The sequence below is a fragment of the Marmota flaviventris genome, chromosome 10, assembly GCF_047511675.1.
Source record: "Marmota flaviventris isolate mMarFla1 chromosome 10, mMarFla1.hap1, whole genome shotgun sequence".
NCBI classification, from domain to species: domain Eukaryota; kingdom Metazoa; phylum Chordata; class Mammalia; order Rodentia; family Sciuridae; genus Marmota; species Marmota flaviventris.
Window position 1 is genome coordinate 67187669 of NC_092507.1, and position 21365 is coordinate 67209033.

Here is a 21365-nt window from a genome sequence, read left to right on the forward strand (position 1 = left end):
TTTTCATACCATCATTTGTGAAATATCTATTTAAATATTTTGTACATTTTTAAAATTGTGCTGATTGTCTTTTATCTGTCAATTCATAGAAATTTCAATACTTATTTAATAAATGTTTTTCCTATAACTAGATTAAAAAGGTGATTCACAATATTTCTTTCCGTGCCTTTAGTTGTTCCAACTTTCACATTTATACTCGTAGTATAATTGGGATTGATTTTTGTGTATGGTACAAAAAAATAGTTTTGACTCAACTGGTTTGAAAGAAGAATTTGGAAAATTTAAAAATTAAAGCTGGAGAAGATTTATATGTTGTAAACAGACTTTAATGAGTGATTCTGGTGGGAACTCAGAAGACCAGAATGAAGACAGTAAAAACTATGCTCATAAAGTTTCAGAGGGAAAAGTGGACTCTATCAGGAATTGAACAAGGGGACACTCATGCTATATTCTGTAAACAGCTTGTGTACATTTTGCCCATGTCTTGAGACTTTGTGTCAGGCTGAACTTAAAGTTGACGGCTATTCTGACAGAGAAATTTCAAAGCAATATGGCATTCAGTTATTGGAATGGATATTGCTGGCAAATTTTAGACAGCTTTCCTATGAGAAATGGGAACAGAAAACAGAGAAAAAGAATTTCAAAAACTGGCAATTTGCCCAGAAAATTGTATGTAAAGATGTGGTCAGGGAAGGTATAATTGTTGAAGAAATTACAGTCTCTAAAGAAATGCTAAGAACTTTGCACAGACACAATAGGAAAGATGCTTCCTAGACATCTCAGGAATTGTGAAGATCACACCTATTGCAGCTCAAGAATACAGAAAATTGCTTTCTGAAGAGATCATATGGGCACCCTCAGTTGCCCACACATTCAGAGACCACTGCAGTCATGATCCCAGGAGGCCTAGGCATTGTGTGAACTGGCAGCAGAATCTTGGCATCCTCCACATAGTGCTGGTTCTGAAAGAATTCAGGAAGGTAGTTAAGGGATCATGGAGGCTTCAACAAATATTTAAAAGGAAAGTCTGGGAGGGCAGAAAAAGTCTAGCATGGTTGGAATCCCTGCAGACAACCCTTAATTTGGTAATGCATGGAGATATGAAGGTGAAGTCAAAGCTATGATAGAGACCCAAGGAATTAAAAGATGATAGTAATGTAGACTGTCCTCCAAGTAAAGTTGTTGGCTACAGAGACAGCTAGTCTAAAAGAAAGTCCATGTGTACTGCAACCAGCAAGGCCAGAGAGGCAGGGCTGCCCAAGTTGTCTGGAGAGAACATTTCCCTCCTTGTGTCCTAAATGCTATATGCAGAGTTACACGAACTATTTGCTCACCTTGGTGCCAGTCTTTCTTCTGCCTCCCCTTTCTTCCCAAGCCCCTATTTATCCCTTTTGGAATGGAAATGTTTACTCAATGACATTGTATACTGTATACTTGTAATTTGCCTTTGATTTTTATACGGGCTTATGCTGAGTGTTGGCCTTGAGTCTCAGAGGAGACTTTGAACTTGGATTTTGAGGCAATACTGAAACTATTAAGACTATGAGACTCTTGGAGATGGACTAAATGCACTTTGCATTGTGAGATGCACACAAGCTTTTGAGGGTTAGTGGCAGAATGTTATGGTTTTGATATGAGGTGTCACCTAAAATCTTCTATGTTTCTGTAGGAATATTCAAGGTGAAATGAATGATTTCTGATATCTGTAACCTAATCAGTCCATCCTAGTTTGAATAGATGAAGTGGTAACCTGAGGTAGATGGGGCATGGCAGAGAAGGTGGGTTACTTGGGAAATGCTCTCTGGAAGAGTGAATCTTCCCTGTGGCTCATTCCTCCTCTTCACTATTTTTTGTCTGGCATGAATTGAGCAGTTTTCTTCTGCTGGGCCATTTCCCCATGATGTTCTGCCTCATCTTGTGACCACAGCAATGGAGTTAGCTGTCTACAGATTGAGACCTCTAATACCAAGAACCAAAATAAATTTTTCTTTCTCTAAGTTATTCTTGTCAGATATTTTGGTCACAGTGATGCAAAAGCTGACTAAAATCCTGGGTTTCAAGCTTCAGCACATGATCAATGGGAGAACAAACCATAATCCAAACCATAGAAAACCATTAATGATTCCATTAGAACTAAAGAAAAGAAAACTGCTATAGCTAATAAATGAATTCAATAAGTTTCAGGATACAAATTCAACATGTAAAAATTAGTCATATTTCTATACACTAATACTAATTTGTCTGAAAAATGTGATTAAGGAAATAATCCCATTTATAATCCACATTAAAAAGAATAAAATGCTTAAGGTAAAATGCTTAAGGTGAAATATTTATTCATTAAAAACTATACAACACTTTGAAGACATTAAAGAACAAATAAATGAAAAGGCACTCCATATCTGTAGCATTTTAGTGAAGTAGGAAAAAAATACTAACATTTATATAGAGTCACAAAAGAGCCTGAATAAGCAAGACAGTCTTGAAAAGGAGCAAGCTGAATGACTCACACTCTGATTTAAAACTGTCTTACAAAGTTATAGTAATCAAAACAGTGTGATACTGATATAAAGACAGAGCTATATACAAATAGACCAGAAGACAGCTCAAAAGTAAACTGAGTATACCAAGATTACACAAAAGGGAAAATATAGTCTCTTCAACAAATTATGTTAAAAAAACTGGATACCCAAATGTGAAAGAATGACACTGGATCCATACTTAATATTAAGCCAAACAAAAACAAAATCAATTGAAACTTAGATTAAAGACATAAATTTAAGATTAGAAACTTTGTCACTGTTGGAAGAAAACCTAAGGAGACAAGCAACTGGTCTTAGCAATGATTTCTTTGATGTGACATCAAAAGTAAAGGTAATACACTCCTCAAATATAGATAAGTGAAAATGTATCTAGCTAAAAAGATTCTTTATAGCAATAGATGCAATCATTAGTTAAAAATTAACCTAAAGAATGGCAAAATATTTAAAAACCACATATCTTTTAAAGGGTTGATATCTAAAATATATTAGAAAAGCTTACAATTTAACACCCAAAAGAAAAAAAAAAAAGACCATCCAAATAACCTGCCTAAAATATGGACCTAAAACTTATATAGCTATTTCATCAGAGATGATATACAAATATCCAGTAGGTATATTAAAATAAATTACAAGAAAATGTAAATAAAACCCACAATAAGATATCTTATATCTGTTATGATAACTATTATAAAAAAATAGAAATAGAAATTAAGGTTGATAATTTACACATTGTTGGTAGAAATCAATGGTGCTGTAATCTTGTGGAAAATAGCATGGATGTTCCAACAAAAATCTAAAGTTTACCTGCCATATTTACCAACAATTCTATTTTTGAGTATTTGTCAAAAAATTGAAGTCAATTTCTTAAAAACCAATATTTGCAGTTCTACATACACTGAAATATTCTCCACAATTGCAAAAATATGTGTTTGGGGCTGCCCTGAACAGGAGTTATGCACACAAATTTAAGTCCTGAGTAAAGAGATACTGAACTGATATTGCATCCATTTCAATGCACGTGGACTTGGACTTTAAATCTGCTCAGATAAGAAAGGCCTCCAGCTCAAATAGATGGTGATAAACATGGAAGCAACATAAATGTGCATTGGAATGGCTGGAGATATGGTTCAGTGGTAGACTGCTTTCCTCACATACACAAAGCCCACAGAAACAAAACACGATAAATGTCCATTCAGTGATGAGGAAGATAAGTAGATGGGAAAAATGTGGTATGCACATACACTATAACATTATTCAATCATAAAAAAAGAAATATTACTATCTATGTGACAACATGGATCAACCAAAGGTCATTCATTACATTAAGTGAAATAAGCCAGTGTCAGAAAGAGAAATTCTGCATGATTCCACTTACATGAGGTATCTAAATTGGTCAAACTCATAGAAACAGAAAATAGAATGATACTTGATAGAGACTTGAGGGACAAGGAAATTGAGTGGTGCTTTTTGGTAAGTACAAAATTTCTTTACATAAGATGAGAAAGTCCTAGAGATTTGCTGTACAAATCATTACACTTAGCAATACTTTACTCTTAAAAGTTTGTTGAAGGGAAATTTCATGTGATATATTGTGATGGTTAATTTTAGATTGTATTTAAGGGATACCTAGCAAGCTAGTAAAACATAATATCTGAGTGTTCTCATGAGGGTTTTTCTGGAGGAGAATGTCATGTTAGTCAGTGGGTTGAGTGGGGAAGTTCCATCATCAATGTAAATAGGCACCCTTCAATTAGCGAGGGGCCTGAATGAAACACAGCAGAGGAACAGTGAATTCTCCCTATCTCCTGTCCCCTACAATGAGGACACCTTTCTTCTCCTGCCCTTGAACATGAGAACTCCAATTCTCTGGATTTTGGAGTCTCAGACTAATCCTGGCATTGGTTCTGTCCTTTGGCCTTGAGCTGAAGAGTTACACTATCTGCTCTACTGTTTTTGAGGTTTTTGGATTTGTATTGAGTTAGCCAGTTTTCAGGCAGTTTATCTTGGCACAGGAACCAATTCTCCATATCAATCCCCTCTCATATACACATGTTTATATCTATTTCTTATAAATACATATTCCTCTACTTATAATGGGGTTATATCCCAATAAACATATTGTACATTGGAATTACAGTAAATAAAATTCTTTAATACACCTATTTGAGAAAACATTATAATTTAGCCTAACCTACTGAGATATGCTCAGAATACTTATATTAACCTGGAGTTGAGCAAAATCATCTACCTCAAAGAATTTTATAATAAAGAATTAATTTTTATGATAAAGAATTAAATGTGTCATGTAATATATTAAATACTAAAAGTGAGAAATGGAATGGTTACATGTATACAATTTTGCACTACTGTAAAGTAAAAAAACCATAAGTTGAGTTATTATAAGTCAGGTGTGTAAGTAAATTCTATTCATTCTGACTCCCTGGAGAACTCAATTAATTAATACATGTTTTTTTTAACTACAATAAAAAAAATTAAAAACATAAATTAATTTTCTCATAGCGCTGGAGGTTGGAAGTCTGCAATGGTTTTGTCTGGGCTAAGATCAATACATTAGCAGGGCTATGGTTCTTCTAGAAGCTCCTGGGCGAGATTTTCCTTTACCTTATCTGATTTTTGGAGGCCATCTGCATCACTTGGCTTATGGCCACATCCTCCATCTTTGAAGTTAGCAGCATAGCATCTTCAGATATCTCCCAAATGCTGACAATTTTGCTTCCCTATTAGATTCACTGACAGTTTTGCTTCCCTATTAGATTCACTGTAACTACAGTGAATCTACTTGGCCATTAACTTCCTATCTTAAAATAAAAAAAAAAAAAAAAAAAACAAGGGCTGGGGTTGTGGCTCAGTGGTGGAGCTCTTGCCTCACATGTATGGGGCACTGGGTTTGATCCTCACCACCACATAAAAATAAATAAACAAAATCAAGGTATTGTATCCATATACAAATAAAAAAAAAATCCAAAAAAACAAATGCCAAATGATTTCTCTGATTTAAGGATGCTGATTCATAATATGCTGCACGGATGGGGGTGTGGGGGGGATTAAATGAACTCTAGATAGGGCAAATGGGAGGGAGGGGAAGGGAGGGGGCATAGGGATAGAAAAGATGGTAGAATGTGATGATCATCATTATCCTAAGTACATGTATGAAGACAAGAAGTATGTAACTCTACTTTGTGTACAATCAGATATATGAAAAATTTTGCTCTATATGTGTAATATGAATTGTAATGCCTCATGTTGTCATATATAACAAATTAAAATTTTCAAAAAAAATTAAAAAGAAAAATAATTAACACTGTTTTAGAAAGTAGACTTAACATAAATAAAAATTTTAAAGTTAAAAAAATAATATTTTTATCAATGGAATTAAATTTTACAATTTTAACAACATATATTTCAAATTAGCTTAAGAAAGGTCTTTTTTACCCCAAACTTATAAGAAAGTTCACCATTTTCTATAGTGCCTATGTAATTTCATATTTAACAATTATATTTCAATCTATTTGAAATCGTACTGATAAACTATATTAGGTTTTATCAGTATGATTGTTTAGTTGCTCAATTTAATTGTTAAAAATTCTATTTGTTGCATTCTAATTTGAGAAGTCAAATTTATAATGTATTCTAGCTCCATGTTTATTTTAATATATTTCCTGATTTTCCATTTTTCTTCTTAAGCTTTATAATATAATATGTATTATTAACTAATCAGGCCGTATTCCCTTTGTAGTTCTCAATCTCTCTTTCCATGATCTGTTATTTCCTGTGTTTGTATAAATCCAATAGTCCTCTCTATTTAATATACTTGTGCAAGCATTAAAAAAAAAGAAGAAGAAAAGATGTTGGCAAAGTAACTTGTGATAAATCTAATGGTACATTTTTGTCTCACAACATAGAAGACAATGTGCATGTTTTTAGAAAAAGGGAGAATTAAATAATTTTCTATTCACATCACTTCCTAGAAGCTTGAGTTCAGCCTCAGAACTTACAAACACAGATGCTCAGACCTAAGCCTATTCCATTAGATTCTTCTGGATTACATGTAATATATGTACTTTTTTATAAAGCTTCTGAGGTAGTAGTGATGAATACCATTTTTTCATATGACATGTTTCATAACCATTAAAATGTAATGACTAGGCAAAATACTGACAGTATGATGTTAAGTACAAAAGAAAAAATAAATTTATATATTCTTTGTGATATTAGTCTGACAATAAACTATACACATATTTAATATTAATAAAAATATTAGCTAAAGTTAAAAAATTTTCTAATTTAATCATACCTATATAGTTTCTTTTTCCATTTATAATTACAAATTAAGTCTTTAGGGTTAGGAGGTAGACACCTTTGGGGATCATAATTCTGCCTACCATAGTCCACCTGTGGCCTTTAAAGAATCATGTCCTTTTTATATATAAAATATATTTACCCAATTCCAACTAACTTTGTTGGAATTGGGTAAATATTTGTTAATTTTTGTCTCCATATTTTATAGTATTCACTCAAAGCCCCAAATCTCACATAACTCTTATCAGGTCAAAGTCTCACTAGAATTAGGTGGGGTTTTTGTTGTTGTTTTTGTTTGTTTGTTTTTTTGTTTATTTGTTTTTTTAATCAGTGTATGTAGGGTACAGAATCTTCCCAGTATGTAATCAGGATTGAAGTGGTTGGACTTGGCTGCAGATTAGATAAAACAAGTCAATCTCAAATTTTCTTTTCTTTCTTTCTTCCTTTTTTTTTTTTAATGAATTTGATCCTTCAATACTTTTAACTGTCTTTGTCCTCTTAGTCCTAAATGACTATAGGATCTTCAGTTACACCTTTCACAAGCTTTAAGCCCAGCTCTTTATTTTCCTTCCTCATGAAACTTGGATATCTGCAGACTGATTGACAAAAAGAGGAGCCCTATGATTTAGGCCAGTTTGCAGTCAGTCCAGCCTGTGTGAATGGCATCACTCTTGGCTTCTCTGTCTCGCAGAATACACTCAAACTTGGACATTTAGACTTAGACGCCATAATGAAAAGTAGTTTCAGATCCTAATACCCTAATAAGAAGTGGTTTCAGAACTCTACTTAAAATTTGCCACACCCTCTAGGACTCTAATTAGTTACCTGTTTAGTTTAGAAAGTCACATCTATATTGTAGTTATTTGGTTCTTTGGGACACATTTTTCTGACTTTTTTGTATTTTCAGCCTGACCATATAGCCCCTGGGTTCTCACACTTTAGTGTGATTTCTATGAACCATGTGCTGTAGTCCCTTTTCACTCTCCACTCTTGTCCTACCAATTTTGTGGACTGCTAAAGCCTCTTTGGTTTTCAGTTTTCACCTCTACCATTCACTCTTCCCTGCCCCACCCTACCACCCCAACACACACACACACACACACACACACACACACACACACAGTAGTAGCCCTCTGCTTTGCACAAGTCCCCTGATTCTGGGAATCAGCAAGTGATGACAGGGGGGAAAAAAAGAAAAATTCAAAGCCAATCATCATTGAAACAGTTTCTCTCTGTTCAGAAATTTTGCTGTTCAATCTTTGTAGCTTGCACAGATATATACTGGCTTTAAAGATATGTTTTTTAAAGCTTTATCTGAATGTTTCGGTTATTGTCAACTTTAGTGATGGTGTTTTAATATTTACTGCCTCCTTTCAGCATCTAAAGATGGACTGAAAGTATGGAATGACAGTGAAAGAATAGCTAGATGAATGAGAGTAAAGGAATAGATATGAGATAGGAAAAACTGGAATAGAACTAGTTAGGTTGAGGTCTGAATTGAGGTCATGTTAATTTGAAATGCCTATTAATCATTCAACTAGAGAAGTAAAGAAGATATCAGTATATAAACCAAGTTGTAAAGTTTGGCATTTGAGAGTATATTTTGTAATCTTGAACATGAAACTGTAATCATTTCCTATGAGTAGCTGATGTTACTTAAGAATATAAATGGAAAATATCCTAGTAAGGAGCCCTGAAACAAGATTCAGAGACAGAATCAATGAGAAATATCCAATCCCAAACTTGAACAGATCAATAGTGAAAAAGAAGCAGAGAAGTTGTTAGAGAAGGTCCTTTACAAAGACTTTGATTTGTAGCAGTTTTATGTTTAAATTTATATATATATATATATTTATATTTAAGAAGTAAAGGAAGATTTGAAATCCCAAATATGGTGAAATATATGTTAAAGACAGTTTCTAAGACATTGAAATTTTAGGATATGAAAATAAAATTGTTACATGTAATGTTTGTCACAATGTTTTAGAACTATTGCTTTACAATCTTGATCCATTCCCTGCTACTCTGAAGTGGTAAAGAGTTTAATCATGATATGTGATGAATCTCAAATGTAAGCAATTACAAGTAGGTCCAGAACAGAAATCTACTAATTCCAGCAGTCAATATTCTTTCCACCATAGTAACCAAACTATATATCTAAATGTGAAGGGTTTCAAAATCAGAATTTTATCTTGTATTAAATAAGATCAAATAATATATTAATTTACCCATTAGGAAATTTGCTAGGAAGTTTGAAAACTCCAATTAATGTAGATAATTGTTTTGATATTTTTGCTGCATAAAAACAATAAATACGAGCTATTAGAACTGATGAGTTTCTTTATTTGTGGGCATTGATAACTCATACAAAATTGTAAAGTAGGCCCAACACAGATGATTTTACAAAGACAATATCTGGAATTACTTTATAACTAAGACTGCAGTTCCTACACTTAAGTTAGGAAGCAAAATATCATTCTTAGTAAGTAATGGAATAGTGTCCTTAGCTTTAAATAAAATGCAGAATAAAATGGTACTCTTGTAATGCCATAATGCTCAGAGAATTAGTTACAGGGAAGTCACTGGAGGAAAAAGTGAATTCACCTTTCCTTCAGATGAATCCAAAATAATTTTCCATTTTATCAAGTTAAACATTTTTATAAAGATATATGATGTTGTAGAGATCACAGTAATGTAGTTAAGATGCTTAAACTTCCTGGTTATTTTAATGAGTAATAGGCTGATCTTGGCACTAGGGATACACATAAAAGTAACTGTGCTTAGATAGTGAAAAATAGAAAAATGCAATAAAATCACAATAGCATATAAAATTTATATTTCTTCAAACAAATGCTATAGAAGTTCAAAAACATTTTTTTTTCAGTAAAAAATGATACTTTTCATGAACATACAAGGATTTCTAGGCCAAGATAGTCTCTAATTAAGGAACCTTTGCCATGGTTTTAAATGTGTGAGAATTTTACATTTTCCAAGAAAAATTGAAGGACTTATTTGAACCTTTTATTTAATGCTATTTCTTTTTTATGCTCCAGAGAAATTTAAAGTGCAATCAAGTCCCTTATTCAATTCAAGCTATTGTAGGGACCACAGCAGCTCAATTAAAACATCAGCTTTCTATAATCAGTTGTCTAGTAATTACCACACCTTGTCTATTGTATCCTGTTCACTTCCACAAGTTTCTCTCAATAGATTCAAGTACTTGGAAGTGCCCCTTCTGACAGAAAGAACCTTGATGTGCTTTGCAGGAAGGCCTATGCTGAAGTGGAACTGCTCTAAAAGGAAAGAGTAACACTTTGAAGTAATGACCTGGCTAATTAATGCTGAATTCTAGTACAAATCCTATTCCTACTGAAGTACTTATGACATCCACATTAATGCTAAATGAGCCCATCAGAATTAATGTCCTTACAATAAATACCAAAGGAGTTGAGAATGATTAGGCTATTATTGTAAAGTGTTACATAGAAAGACGAAAAAGACTGAGGCTTAAAAGAAAATCACAGTGATTTGTTTCTGAGATCGGAGTGAGTGGAATCTATATTTATTAAATATAATAAAGACATGGAAAAACAGAATATTTTAGTTACAACCCAGGTCATTTATAAATGTAAAATGTTAGTCTAAAATTGCAATTTCTAAATTTTCCATGAAAATTCAAACAATATCCTATCTCTTCTATCAACTTTATACCTTATATCGTAGGTAGGATATATATATTAAGAACATGGGTAGAAACAGGTGTTCTTAGTATATGTTCCCTCTACACACACTTAAGTTTCCATTTTTAAAACAATGGTGTTATGTTCATCTTAATTTATATTCTATTTAATAAAACCTTAAAATACTTAGAAAATGTTCCAGTTCAATGGTTCTCAAAGTGTTTCACAGCCTGAAGATTTCCTGGAGTTTCCTACAGGGCCATGTCAGAAGATGAGAAGAGAAAGTCCCAGGGAAGGAGTTTTTCCTCATCTTCTTTGCACACTTACTGGGAGGAGAGTGACTCCACTGTTACCTATTTTAATGTTTATGGTTGTGTGTAAGTTTTTAAATAAAAAAAATTGTTTCTTGAATATGACTTTTTAAATAAGCTTGAAAAGCATCTGTAACCATAAGTCTGAAATCAAATTACTTATTTCATCTTTTGTAGACACAAAGCCTCTTAAAACCTTACATTGGCACTCAGCAAAATTGAGTAGGATTCAAATATTTTCAAATTACAGTGTCTTCTTCTTTGTTTTACCTAACACTAATGCACACCACTTTCTTATCTGACAGTGAATCTTCCTCCACTCAAATTGCCAGTGAGCTTTTTGAAATAAAGTCTGAAAACATCCGTAGGCTGCCTTTAATACCTCAGTTGCTTCCCATGCAAACAGTATGAATCTAAACTATCTATGTTGGCATCTGTCATTTTTTTATCACAATCCAAATTAAAGCCTGCAACAGTTATGACTATTCTATACTAATTCATATTTCCACATTTTGGGTCATGCTACTCATTTTACGTACATGAAAGACAAAACAGGAGTCATTGCTGTGATAACACTGAATATAACTGGTGATATGCTCCTTTTCCCTCTCTTGCTCTCTAGACTGTGGATATTTCTACCCATAGCATGTGCTCAGACATCTATAGACAGTTTTCTATAGAATCAAATTCTGTAGCACTTACTGGTTTGCAGGGCTGCTTTTTGAACTAGGTACCCAAGGTGGAGGCTGAGCTTTGTTTGCCTTGAGGTTCTTAAGTCAGTACTTTCTATAGATAACCTGTACAGAATCATCAGAGATGGGCATTAAAAATGTAGAATTACAGGTACTGCTCTGATCTATAAAACAGAATGTCTGAATCATAAGAATAATATTTACACTGTAATTGAATTTTCAAGCAGATGATTTTCTAACCCCAAAATATAAAATTACTGCTTTTTTTTGCCAATAAGAGGATCTAAATATAATACCTATTTATGTAGGAATGTGTTGGTTAAATTATCAGAAACCTTTGCAGCTGGCTTAGAAGTAGTCACTCTAAGTGTCAAATGGCCTTATTATTTATTTATTTATTTTTTTTGGTGAAGTTGAATCTCACTGGACTATCTCTAGATAAAATGATATGATTGCTTAATAACATATTCTGCTATAACTGCTGAGCAGCCCACTAGTACCTCATCAAATATACTTTTTAAAGTTTTTTAAAAATAGAGATTAATTTACAGCATTGATAATGCTAGTTGTTATGATGGTTCAAATTTGTTTCAAATCTAAGGAAATAATTTGATTTCTCTTTCTCATTAAAAACAATTATTATTTTTTTTATTCCTTACTCTAAAGCAATCCCATTATTAAACTTAATATTAAGTGTAGTTTCCATGGATAAAGACATTTTCTCCCTTGAAATTTCTCACAAAACTTTTCTCTACCTTCAGATACATTTTATAAGACTATGCCTTTACCAAAACACAGGTCAAAGAGAAAAGTTTTGCTCCCCGAGAGAGAGTATATTTACCAAAGAGCTTCTTGTCTTTCCTTTACTCTTTTCCTTAACAAACTTTCCCTTGAGCACATATGAATTTTCAATTCTGAGATAAGTTGATCTAAGAGTTAGCCCAATCATTCTTCCCATTATCTTTGTCTTTAAAGACTAGTGTGATGACACATAGTTTCAGATATTTAATCACTAAGAAACACTGTTGATAGTAAATTAGACCAAAGCATTTACTTATAAAAATAATACTTCTTGTCTGATTCTTTTTTTAATAGAGCCACTATATTCTCAGCAAAGCAGATTTAAAAATCTAAAAGTCATCAAATATTCTTCTCTCTGCTTTTGCCTATGACTGAGAATTCCCAGATTCCATAGCATCTGTTGTCCCTTTATTTCCATTTCCACAACCATCACTACTTCTGCCCTCCCAGCTGAACAACCACCACTCTCTGCCAAAGGGTCTTCTCGCTTCCTGTTTTACTCTACATAAACTCATGCTGCAGTAAACTGTCAAATTGAGTTTTTATAAAAAATAAAATAAAATTCTTTTAAATTATCTTCAGCTCAAATTTTGTAATTATTTCCCAAGCCCTTCTTCATTTAGAGTTTTCTATAATACTTCCATAAGGTAATATTCTAAATTTATCTTCCACAGCTCTTCTAAATATGCTGTATGCACTGGTGACAATACATAAGTCAGTAAGCCCACCTTACCCATTTTTCAACCCCACCCAACACATTCTGCTATCATCAGACAGTTTCTGTAGTGTCTCAACCTGCACTCTTCCTTCACCTTCATCCTGTCAATATATCTACCTAACTGAACACACCAACAGATAATTGCAAATATTGCTTTCTCTCCAGAAAGGTGGAAGTTTGATTAAAAAGGAATAGGAGGAGAGTCTCAGCCCTTTACAGAATATTCTGATTTAGAGAAAATCATGTTAGATCTTAATATTTAACCTTGCTTACCTCTAATATTCTAATTATTTGTATCAACTTCAGTAATATTGCAAATAAACAACTCCCTAGCAATATGTCTTCTGACACAATCTAAACTTCAGATTTGATACAAGGTTGCATCTAAGAAGTAAAAATCTTGAAAACTTCCATAAACAATATCAATAGATTCTTTAATTTATTTACACATTTATTCTTAAGTCAAACATTGTAGCATCAGACTGGATAATGTTAAAAAAGGCAAATACTTGCCTGAGAAGTTCCTCAAACTAAGGGGCCCCAAGATACATTTCTAGGTAAGTTCCTGATGTTGTCCATTGTTAGTTTATCTCTATTAAGTATTATTTTTGTTAAGACTGTCTACTATGGTGAGAGAACTCCACACATAAAATAGCTTAAGAGAATCATATTTCTCTATGGTTCTCAGGTTCTTTTTTTTAATAGTCAATGACTACTATTGGAAGAGTTTGACAATACCAGCATTTGTTACAGAATATCCTTTCTTATCTATTAAAAATCACTTCTCTTTTAAAAAAATCTTCTTTTTAAGTGAGTAAGAACTGTTTCTTGATACTAGAAACTAAAAATCAGGTACAGCTAAAGGCTTGTACAATTCTAGTAAATGATTTGCAGTACAAAAAGTAAATAAATAAGATAAAGAAAATAAGAGAAAAAAACTTCCTAGGTGAGGAATAAAATTTAAACTAAGTCTAAAGGATAAAATGGACCAACTATATTCTAGGTTAAAAGTAAGTGGAGGGACATTCAGGAAATGATGATATTTTTAATGTGCTGTATAAAAGAGTCTGAAAATGTGATTGTTCTGAAGTCATGAAAGAAAGGACTTCCTGCTTTTTAAGATGGTTCATAATTTGATTCAAGCAAAATTCCAACACAAAGAGAGTCAGACCAAACCATCATATACATTAACCTGTATCAAAAAATCAGTACATCGATATTCACATATCTGCATTTCCTCAGAGTTGGCATGATCAAATTGTTTATGGTTGAATGGGATTTTACTACAATCTAAAAACAAGTCTTCATAAGGTATACTGGAGAAAATCTCCAAAAAGAGAAGAGTTATTATAACCTGTTTTAATATTTTCCCTGAGTCATAATTATAATGTACTCTCAGAAATGTTCAGTCAAAACTCATTTGGTCTAATTTGGAATGGAAAGAGACAAGCTTGTTTCTAATGTATTTATTTATCAAGTAAGAAAATTAAGAAAGGAAGCTGAGTGTGGTTGTACATTTCTATAATCCCAGCAACTCAGGAGGTTGAAGTAGAGGTACAGTAGGTTTGAGGCCTGTCTCAGTAACTTAGCAAGACTCTAAGCAGCTTAGTGAGACCTATCTCAGAAAAAAACTAAAGTGGGCTGGATATGTGGCTTAGTGGTAAAGTTCCCCTGGATTCAGTCCCCAGTATCAAACAAGCAAGCAAGTACACAGAAAATAAAACTAATAATGATTTTTTTTAATAACGATCTATTTTTTTAAATTTTTATTGGTGCATTATAATTGTACTTATTGTTGGGATTCATTGTTACATATTCATATCTGCATAAAATATAAAAACATAATTTGGCCAAAATGATTCCCTAGTATTTCCCCTTTCCCAACCTTCCTCCTTCCAACCTTCTCCTTTCCCCTACTCTGCTGATCTCCTTTTGATTTTCATGAGATCCCACCCTACTTTCTTTTACTTTTTCCTCTCTAATTTCCACATATGAGAGAAAATATATGACCTTTGACTTTTCTGAGTTTGGTTTGTATTACATAAGAATATGTTCCTAAGTTTCATCCATTTTCCTGCAGGTGACATAATTTCATTCTTCTTTTTAACTGAATAAAATGCAATTGTGTATATAAACCACATTATCTTTATCCATTATCCATTAATTGATGGACACCTAGGCTGGTTCCATGGTTCTGCTATTGTAAACTGTGCTGCTGTAAACATGGAATGCATGTATTGCTATAGCATGATGACTTTAATACTTTAGGATAAATACCAAGGAGTTGTATAGGTGGATCATATGGTGGACCCGTGCCTAGTCTTTTGAGGAACCTCCATACTGATTTCCATGTGGTTGTACTAATTTACAATCCCCCCGACAGTGTAAAAGCATTCCATTTTCTCTACATCCTTTTCAGCATTTATTATTGTTTGTGTGCTTGCTGACTGTCATTGTTACTGGAATGAGATGAAAGCTTGGTAAACTTGATTTGCATTTTCCTAATTGCTAATGATAATTGAACATTCTTTTCATATGCTTGTTGGCCATGTGTATTTTTTCTTTTGAGAAGCATCTAATTCATTTGGCTATTTGTTTATTTACTTGGTGTTAAGCGTTTTGAGTTCTTTATAAATTCTAGATAATAATACTCTGTCAGAAGAGCAGCTAACAAAGATTTTCTCTCATTTTTTATGCAGGTTGTCTCTGTACATTCTTGTTTTCTTTGCTATGAAGAAGCTTTTTAATTTGATACCATCCCATTTATTAACTTGGCATTATTTTGGCGCTTTAGGAATTGCATAGTTTCTGGTTGATTTTTGTGCAGGGCAAGAGAGAATGGTTTAGTCTCATTCTTCTACATATGGGTAGCCATTTTCCCAACACCATTTATTAAAAGTACATTCTTTTTCTCCAGTGTACTTTTGTCACCTTTGTCACGGATCAGATAACTGAATCTCTGTGGGTCTGTGTCTCTGTCTTCTACTCTGTATCATTGGTCTATAAGTTTGTTTTTATGCCAGTATCATTCAATTGTCATTGCTATAGAGCTGGAGTATAATTTGAAGTCAGGTATTATGATGCCTCCAGCATTGTTTTTTTGGCTTAGAATTGCTTTGGCTATTCTGTATTTTTATTTTCAAATAAACTTTAGGAGTGTTTTTTTCCTTGTTCTGTGAAGAATATCATTGGTATTTTGATGTAGATTTATTAAATATGTATATTGCTTTTGGTAGCATAACCATTTTAACAATATTAATTCTGCCTATCCATGAGCTTGTGAGATCTTTCAATCTTTTTGTGTCTTCTTCAAATTCTTTGTTCAATGTTCCATAGTTTTCATTGTAGGGGTCTTTCACTTCCTTGGTTAGATTTATTCCTATGTATTTTTTTTTTTTTTGAAGCTACCATGATCTTCTCAGGAGAGTCATTCCTGGGGTTTAAGAAAGCCATTGATTCTTGTATGTTGATTTTATAACCTGCTACTTTGCTGAATTTGTTTATTAGCTCTAGCAGCCTTTTGGTGGAACTTTTGGATCTTTTAAAAATAGGATCATATCATCTGCAAAGAGTAATCATTTGACTTCTTTCTTTTCTATTTTTATCCCTTTATTTCCTTCTCTTGCTTCATTACTCTAGGTAGAATTTCTAGTAGTGTGTTAAATAAGTGTGGGGAGAGTGATCTTCTTTGTCTTGTTCCAAATTCTTAAAGAAATGCTTTCAGTTCTTGCCCCATTCACTACATTATTGGCTTTAGGTTTGATGTATGTATCCTTTGTGATGTTGAAGTAAGTTTTTTCTATCTCTAGTTTTATCTGTTTTTATTATAAATGTGTGCTGAATTTTGTCAAAGACTTTATATCTATTGATGCCTGTGTGATTTTTGTCTTTAATTCTACCTATATGGTGAATTACATTTATTGATTTGTAAATGATAAGCCATACTTGCATCCCTGAAGTAAAAACAACTTGATCATGATGTACAATCTTCTTAATATGTTGTTGAATATGATTTGCTAATATCTTAATATGATTTTGCATCAAACTTCATCAAGGATATTGGTCTGTGGTTTTCTTTCCCTGATGTGTCTTTATCTGGTTTCAGTATTAGTGTAATACTAGTTTTATAAAATGAGTTTGTGAATTTTTCATCTATTTCTATTTCATGGAATAATTTGAGAAACTTTGGCATTAGTTCCTTTTAAAAGGTCTATTAGAATTCACATCAAAGTCTATGTGATCTTGGGTCTTTCTTTGTTTAAAGACTTTTTTATTTCGGCTTCTATCTCATTGCTAGTTATTAGTTTCTTTAGGTTTTCTATGTTCTCTTCATTCAATTTTGGCAGGTTTTATCTACATAGAAATGTGTCTATTTCTTTTAGATTTTCCAACTTATTGTAGTAAAAGTTTTCATAATAGTTCATAATAATCTACTGTATTTCTGTGGTGCCTGTCTGGATTTCTCCTATTTCATTTCAAATTTTATTAATTTTGGTTTTCTCTCTTTGTTATTTGGTTAGTTTATCTAAGGGTTTGCCAATTTTGTTTATTTTTTCAAAGAACCAACTCTTCATTTCATTGATACATTGTGTTATTTTTTATTTTATTGATTTTTGATGCAGGCTTAATTATTTCCTTCTTTTTATTGATTTTCAAATTGGTTTGTGGTTTTTTTTCATTTGTTTTGTTTTGCTTTGTCATGGACTTTGAGATGCATCATCAGGTTGTTTGAGATCTTTCTGTTTTTTGGGCTTTTTTTTTTTGAGGCACTAATAGCTATGAATTTTGTTCATAGAACAATCTTTATAGTGTCCCAGAGATTCTATTATATTCTATCATAAATCTCATTTGATTTTAAGAAGTTTTTAATTTCTTCTCTGATTCTTGTCTCATATATTCATCAATAAAAAGTGTATAGTTCAATTGCCATGTGTTTATATAGTTTCTCTACTTAGTAATTTTTGGTGTTACTTTCTAATTTCATTGCATTATAATCAGATAAGATGTAAGAAATTATATCAATTTTTTGTATTTTCCAAGAGTTAGTTGCTTTGTTGATTAAAATATGATCTACATTGGAGAAGGTTCCATGAGCATCTGAAAAGAAATTTTGACTGTGGGTGGATGACATGTTCATATTTGTCTGTTAAGTTCATTTGATTAACAGTATTTTTAAGTCTGAAGCATCTTTATTGAGTTTATGTTTGAATAATATGTTCACTGGTGAAAGAGGTGCATTGAAAGAAACCAGTATTGTTTTATAGTTGGATTTTGTCAGAGTATTTGAGTAATATTAATTATATATTTATAATATAAATATAATAAATACATAATTATATGTATAGTAATATATAATATATAATTAGGTGCAATAACAATTGAACCATAGATATTTACTATCATTATATGTTACTGTTGGATTATTTCCATTACCAAAATGAAGTAACCTTCTTTGTCTCTTCTGATTTATTTTGACTTCAAGTTAGCTTTGACAAACATTAGAGTAGCTACTCTTGCTTGTTTTCAGTCTCCTTTTGCATGATATATCAATATCTGTTTTTTGGTTTTTTTTTAACTTTCCGACTGTGACTGCCTTTGCTTATAAGGTGAATCTCTTGAAAGTAGCATATACTTGGTCTCCTTTCTTAATCCATTCTTCTAGCTTATGTCTTTTCATTGGAGAGTTGAGACCATTTATATCAATAATATATCAAATTCCTGCCATTTTGTTTGGCTTCTAATATTTCATTTGGCAAAGTGATTTATTTACTTGGATACCTTTCAAATGAGATTTATCTATTGGTAAGCCCTTGGATTCATTTTTTAGTTCTCCTCTCTGTGTTATTTCTTTATGTATTTTATGTAGTGCCAGCTTAGCATCCATGAATTCTTTTAACTGCTTCTTATTTGGAAAGTTTTTTTTTTTTTTTCTGATTCAATTCTCAAGGATGACTTTGTTTGATATAGAAATCTTGATTGACAATCTTTTCTTTCAGAATTGGAAAACTTCATTCCAAGCCCTCTTGGATTTTAGAATTTGTGTGAAAAAATTGGAAGTGATTCTCAATAGTTTGCCTCCAAATGTGTCCGAATGTTCTCTTGAGGATTTTTAAATTCTATCTTTGTTATATATTTTAGGCATTTTTAAATATATTGTTTCATGGTGAGGTTCTTTCTGATCTTTTCTATGTAGAACTCTGCATGCATCCTGTAACTAGATACCCATCTCATTATCAAGGCTTGGAAATTTTCCAATTATCCTTTTCCTGAATAGGTTGTCCATGCCTTCACCTGCCTCTCATAACCCTCTTCGATTCCAGTAATTCTTAAATTTGGTCTCTTAGCATTGTCCCAGAGTTTGTGTATATTCTGATCATGGTTATTTATTTATTTTTTTCTTTAATATTGTTTGAATGTTCAAAACCAGCCACTTTGTTTTCTAGCTCTGAAATTCTGTCTTCAGCATGATCTACTCAACTAGAGAGGCTTTCAACTGAATATTGTATTTGATTTGTTGTGTTTTTATTTGCAAATTTCTGTTTGGTTCTTTTTCAATATTTCTATTTCTTTATTACATTTCATATTTGTATCCTGTACTGACTTCCATAATTCATTCAGTTACTTTTCTGTGTTGTTTTGGAATTCATTATTTTTATAACCATTCTTTTAAATTCTTTACCTGGTATTGCATCCATTTCAGTATCTTTGAAGCCAGTTACTGGTGAATTATGATTTTTAGAAGTCATCATGTTACCTTGTTTGATAATATCTCTTGTATTTCTTTGCTGTGTTTTATGCATTTGTTGGGATGTAAAAACTGACAAATACAGTAATTCTCTTTCATGTTCAGGGCATACATTCTATGACTGCCAGTAGATGTGTAAAACCAAGGCCACTAAAAATTCTACATGTAGCAATACTACTTTAGAAATAAACCTTTCATAAAGTTTATTTATAAATTAGGCACAGTAAAATATTGAAAATAATAGCTAATTACAAAATAAGATAATTAGAAATTATATTGTAATAAAAATTATGTGAATATGATCTTTCTTTTTTCCCAAAATATCTTAGTAAAGTAATACTCATCCTTCTTGTGATGGTTTGAGATTATCCAATGCCTACGATAAGATGAAGTAGAGTGAATGATGTAAGTACTGTGATTTAGCATTAGGATACTATGTAACAGCTTGGGTGGGATGTGATCGATATCACAGATTGTATCCTACTAGTTAGAATAGTGCACAATATAAAACATAAGTTGTATATTTCTGGAGTTTTCCATTTAATATTTTTGAACAACAGTTGACTGTTGGTAACTGTAAACACAGAAAATGCAACTGCAGAAAAGGGAGAATGATTATATATACAAACTATATAAAAAAATTGATCTTCTTGGAGGCAAGGGTTGAATATTTAAAACATCACAGGAAGAACCAGAAAGTAAAGTTATTGGTGAATGATATCTTCATCAACATCATAGATCCAAGATTAAGGATATGAACAAAGATAGTAAATATCATACTGTTATAAATATTAAAATATTATATTATGAATGATTATATTTGAAAATTATCAAATTCATGAGAGATTAATACTAAAAGTATATTTTATAAATTCTCCAGAAAGTAAGGGAGAAAAATATTTATAGGAAAATGAAGAAAAGTTGTGTGGAGACCATTTATGGCAGAATATCTGAAATTTAAGAAGTAGATGAAGAGATGCACAAAATCATCAGTAATGAGAAATGTATATTAGAAATATAAAATCTAATTTTACAATTGTTATATTGGCAAAAAAATAAAACAAGATGATGGCAAATGTCAAGTGTGATGTCTATGTGAACTTCATACAGATACAGATAGATAAATGCTCCCTTCTGAAAATCAAACTGTCTCTGTTACAGCTATTTACTCTGTGTGTACTTAGAGTAGTCCTTCCTTTGAGTGCATAAAATTTCCTCAAACAAGCAAATGAACATACAAAAAGCAAAGCAAATAATTATTCACAAATCCATGTCTAAAATATTTTCATAGAGTATTATTTATTTATTCAGGAAATTGAAAGAGATCTGTATAACCATTATTGTGAGAATGGAGATATAAAATGTAATAAAGAAACACAACCAACTATTATGCAATATAAGAAATAATGGACTAAATATATACATAACAACATGAAGAAAGATTTAAAACATAACATTTGCTATTATTTGTGAAGTCTCTGCTATTTTAGCAGACATTGAAGTTAACTAGCCAGTATGTCACAATTTTCTGAATGTTTGTAGAAACCATGAGATTAAG